We start from the raw sequence: 5,855 nt of genomic DNA on the forward strand, positions 1-5,855 counted from the left end.
ATTGCTTCTGTCTTGGGGAGAGGGGACAGAAAGGAGGAAGTGAGGGAAACTTGGAGCTAGAAATCTTATAAAAACAATTGGATAATGACATTTTTTATAAATTTGATTCAATTCTACACTTAGGGTATATTTACAAAATGTCTATCAGAGAAACTTGCTATAAAAATTTCTGGTATTACTTCATTGTCTATTATACTTTTTAGCAAAATATAGTTTTCCTGATTATCTCTTTTAATTAGGTAGAATTTTTTTTGTTTTGTCTAAGATCATAATTGCCATCTTTTTAAAACTTCATCTGAAATATATTAGATTCTGCTCCAGCCCTTTACTTTAATTGTGCATATGTCTTTATGTTTCAAATGTGTCATTTGTTTTTTGTTTTTTTGGCGGGGGTTGGTTTTTTTCTGATAAAAGTATTTTTTTCCAGTTACATGTAAAAATAGTTCTCAACATTTGTTTATACAAGCTTTGCAATTTCAGATGTTTCTCCCTCCCTCCCCTCCCTCTCCCTCCCCTAGACAGCAGGTAATCTGATATAAGTTTTATTTATATATATATATATATATATATATATATGTATATATATATATATATATATGTATGTATGTATATAGATAGATAGATAGATAGATAGATAGATAGATAGATACATATACATATACATATATATATACACATAATAACATTAAACATATTTCTGCATTAGTCATGTTATAAGAGAACAATCAGAGCAATGATGAAAAACCTCAAAATAGAAAAACAACAGCACCAAAAGCAAAAGAAATATTATGGTTCAATCAGCACCTCTACTCCACAGTTTTTTTTCTCTTGATTTGGAGATCCCCTTCCATCATGGGTCCCCTGGAACTCTTCTGTACCATTGCATTGGTGAAAAGAATCTAGTCCATCACAGTGATCAACACACATTGTTGATGTTACTGTGTACAATGTTCTTCTAGTTCTGCTCATCTCACTCATCATCAACTCATGCAATTCCTTCCAGGTTTCTCTGAACTCCTGCTGCTCATTGTTTCTTATAGCACAATAGAATTCCATTACATTCATATACCAAAACTTGTTTAGCCATTCTCTAATTGATGGGCAACCCCTCAATTTCCAATTCCTTGACACCACGAAAAGGGCAGCTATAAATATTTTTGTACATGTGGGTCCTTTTCCCTTTTTTATGCTCTCTTTGGGGGAAAGACCCAAAAGTGGCATTGCTGGTTCAAAAGGTATGCATAGCTTTATAGCCCTTTGGGCATAATTCCAGATTGCTCTCCAGAATGGCTGGATCAGTTCACAGCTCCACCAACAATGAATTAGTGTTTCAATTTGCCCACAGCTTCTCCAACATTTATTATGTTCCTTTTTTGTCATTTTAGCCAATCTGATAGGTGTCAGGTGGTATCTCAGAGTTGTTTTAATTTGCATCTCTCTAATCAATAGTGATTTAGAGCATTTTTCATATGGGAATAGATAGCTTTGATTTCTTCATCAGTAAATTTCCTGTTCAAATCCTTTGACAATTTCTCAATTGGGGAATGACTTGGATTCATATAAATTTGATTTAGTTCCTTATATATTTTAGAAATGAGACCTTTATCAGAAGTACTGGCCATAAAAATTATTTCCCAACTTTCTGCATTACTTCTAATTTTGGATGCATTGCTTCTGTTTGCACAAACCCTTTTTAATTTAATGTAATCAAAATCATCCATTTTACATTTCATAATATTCTTTGTCTCTTCTTTGGTCATAAACTGTTCTCCTTTCTAAAGATCTGAAAGGTAGACTATTCCTTCCTCTCCTAATTTACCTATGGTATCACCTCTTATGTCTAAATCATGTATCCATTTTGACCTTATTTTAGTATAAGTTGTAAGATGCTGGTCTATGCCTAATTTCTGCCATACTATCTTCCAGTTTTCCCAGCAGTTTTTGTCAAATACTGAGTTCCTATCCCAGAAGCTGGAGTCTTTGGGTTTATCAAACACTGCATTACTAATGTCATTTGCTATTGTGTCTCCTGTGCCTAGCCTATTCCATTCAAATGTGTCATTTGTAACCTATATCTTGTTGGGTTCTGGTTTTGAATTTATTCTGCAATCTGCTTCTCTTTTATGGGGATTCATGTTCATATCTATGCACATGTATGCATACTCATTCTCATTCACAATTATGTTTACTATCTGTGTATTTTTCTCCATCCCACTTTCATCTGCTTTTTCCTCTCTCTCTTTTTATCCTGTCCCTCCTAAAAAAAAATAGATTTTGCTTCTTCCCACTACCTTTCTAATCTGCCCTCCATATTATGATCCTGTCTTTCTTTTATTGTCTTTCCTTCCTACTTCTCTATTACATTTACATACACACCTGTGTGTGTCTATGTAATCTTCCCTTTTTTGATGAATTCCAATGAGAGTGAAGTGAAAGCAATGCTCACAGGCCCCCAACTACATTTTCGCTGATGTTGTAAAAGTTCTTCCTAGTGTGCCTTTTTTGTGTAGCATACAAATTCTTAAAGGAAATGTTATATGAGTTGTAGGATGAAAAAGACAGTAAAAATGTAGTACTGGGGAACCTCAAATTTTTCCTTGCAAAAGTAGATAAATCTAAGCAAAAAATAAACAAGAATGTAGTTTAGGAGAATAATAGAATTTTAGAAAACTTAGATATCATAGAACTGTGAAAAAACTGAATGGGAATAGAAAGAATATACCTTTTTCTCAGTTTTAATGGCACATTTAAAAATGGTCATGTAGTAGGGCAAAATATCTCACAAACAAATGTAGAAAAGAATATATATTAAATATAGTCTTCTTAAATCATAAAGCAATAAGATTCCATTCACTGCATGACTATGGAAATATAGGTTAAAATAAATGGAAACAGTAATCTAATCCAAGATTGATTGGATCAAAGAATAAATCATAGGAACAATCAATAATTTCATTAAAGAAAATAACACTAAGAAACATACCAAACTTTATGGCATGGAGCCAAAACAGTACTTAGGGAAAATTTTATATCTCTAAACACTTCAATAAAATAGAGAAAGAGCAGTTCAATGAATTGGACATGCAACTAAAAGCAATAGAAAAAGAACAATTAAAAATCCTCAAACACTAAACTGGACATCCTGAAAATCAAAGAAGATATTAATAAATCTGAATGTAAGAAAACTATTAAACTAATAAATGAAATTGGCAGATAATTTTATTTAAACATAGATAAACAATTGATCAATGGATTTAATTTAAAAAGAAGAAAACCAAATTACCAATATCAAAACTGAAAAGGGTGAATTCCACACCAATGAAGAAATTATAAGCAATTTTTCCCATTTAATATTTAAAAAAATCTGACAATCTAAGTGAAATGGATAAACATTTCCACAAATAGAAACTGTTCAGATCAACAGAATACTAAACCAAATACTTAAATGACCTTATCTCAGTAAAAGAAATCAAACAAACCATCAATGAATTCCCTATGAAAAAATCCCCAGGTGAATTTTGTTATTATTTTTTTAGCTCTATAAAATAATTTTTAGGTAGTCTGATTGGTATGGCACTGAATAAGTAAATTAATTTAGGCAGTATTGTCATTTTTACTATATTAGCTCTGCCTATCCATGAGCAATTGATATCTTTCCAACCATTCTGGAGAGCAATTTGGAATTATGCCCAAAGGGCGATAAAGCTGTCCATACCCTTGACCCAGCAATACCAATTTTGGGTCTTTTTCCCAAAGAAATAATGGAGAGGGGAAAGGGACCCACATGTACAAAAATATTTATAGCTGCTCTTTATGTGGTGGCAAGGAATTGGAAGTTGAGGGGATGCCCATCAATTGGGGAATGGCTGGACAAGTTGTGGTATATGAATACAATGGAATACTATTGTGCTGTAAGAAATGATGAGCAGGAGGAGTTCAGAGAAACCTGGAGGGTCTTCCATGGGCTGATGATGAGTGAGATGAGCAGAACCAGAAGAACATTGTACACAGTATCATCAACATTGAGTGTTGATCTACTGTAATGGACTATATTCTTCTCACCAATGCAATGGTACAGAAGAGTTTCAGGGAACTCATGATAGAAGAGGATATCCAAATCCAAGAAAAAAAAAAGAACTGTGTAGTATAAATGCTGAATGAACCATACTATTTCTTTTGGTTTTGGTGCTGTTGTTTTTTCTATTTTGAGGTTTTTTCAACATTGCTCTAAATTTTCTCTTATAACATGACTAATGCAGAAATAGGATTAATGTTATTATGTGTATATATATATGTGTATATATATTTATGTGTGTATACACACACACACACACACACACACACACATATATATAAAACCTATATCAGATTACCTGCTGTCTAGGGGAGGGGGGAGGGAGGGGAGGGAGGGAGAAAAATCTGAAATTGGAAAGCCTGTATAAACAAAAGTTGAGAACAATCTTTACATGTAGCGGGAAAAAATAAAATACTTTATTAATTAAAAAAAAATCCCCAGGACTAGATGGATGTTCAAGAGAATTCTGCCAAGCACTTAAAGAACAGTTAATTTCCATGCTATGTAAAGCATTTTGAAAGAAAAAATAGGCAATGAAAACAATATAAAATACATGAAGAGATTTTCGCCTGCTCCCCCCTTCCCCCCCCCCCAGCACTGCTCCTGCTTTTAACGTGTTCACACGGAGCTCCGAGCTCCCGGCCCAGCAGGAATACCTCCGCTGTCGCTAGTGCCTCCCTCCTTCCCCCTCCATGATCATCTACCAGGACCTCATCAGCCATGATGAGATGTTCTCTGACATTTACAAGATCCAAGAGATCTCAAATGAGCTGTGTCTGGAGGTGGAGGGGAAGATGGTCCGTAGGACAGAGGTTAACATTGATCATTCACTCATTGATGGAAATGCCTATACTGAAGGCCTTGAGGGTGAAGGAACAGATACCACTCTAGTCACTGGAGTTGACATAGTAACAAACCATCATCTGTAACAAAGTAGTTTCACAAAAGAATCCTCCAAAATGTACATCAAGGAATACATGATATCAATCAAAGACAGACCTGAAGAACACAAGCCAGATAAAGTAAAACCTTTTATGACTTGTGAATTTTGAAAAATATTACTTCTTCATACACAAAGACATGAATCCAGATGACATGGTGGCTCTCGAGCAATTCTGTGAGGATCATGTGAGTCTATAAGGATGGTTTAGAAATAGAAAAATGTTAACAAATTCAGCTGATTACTTTGAAACACCTGTCATCATAACTGACTTCTGCTTTTTGTCATCTAAATACCAGGACTTGGACAGACTTGAACTTATGTTATCTTGAGGTTTATTCATTCGTTTTTGACCTTGATTTATTTGGAGGGGAAGCATTTTTTAAAAAAAAAATATGTCATGGGGCAGCTAGGTGGCGCAGTGGATAGAGCACTGGCCCTGGAGTTAGGAGTACCTGAGTTAAAATCTGGCCTCAGACACTTAACACTTACTAGCTGTGTGAACCTGGGCAAGTCACTTAACCCCAATTGCCTCACTAAAAAAAAAAATACAAAAAACAAACAAAAAAACAAAAAAAACATGTCATTTAGGTTGTCTAAAATAAAACGCATTTAACCCCCCAAATAAAATAAACAAACAATAAAATAAAATAAAACAAAATACATGGGAGTCTACCTTCCAAGAGATAAACCTAGAAACTAAATAAATGAGCACAATTACACAACACTTTTCACACAAATAAAGTCTGATATAAAAATTTGAAAATGTTAATTGCTCATGGGGATTTTTTTCCAACAAGTATATCTAATAAAGGCCTCATGTCTCAAATATATAGTGAA

At 33.9% G+C, this 5,855-nt stretch overlaps 1 pseudogene; it reads left to right on the plus strand.

Moving 5' to 3' along the window:
• The first annotated feature begins 4,700 nt into the window (after positions 1-4,700).
• Positions 4,701-5,243, plus strand: LOC122736718 (annotated as a pseudogene).
• The last annotated feature ends 612 nt before the right edge of the window (positions 5,244-5,855 follow it).

Source organism: Dromiciops gliroides, chromosome 1 (genome assembly GCF_019393635.1).
Source record: "Dromiciops gliroides isolate mDroGli1 chromosome 1, mDroGli1.pri, whole genome shotgun sequence".
NCBI classification, from domain to species: domain Eukaryota; kingdom Metazoa; phylum Chordata; class Mammalia; order Microbiotheria; family Microbiotheriidae; genus Dromiciops; species Dromiciops gliroides.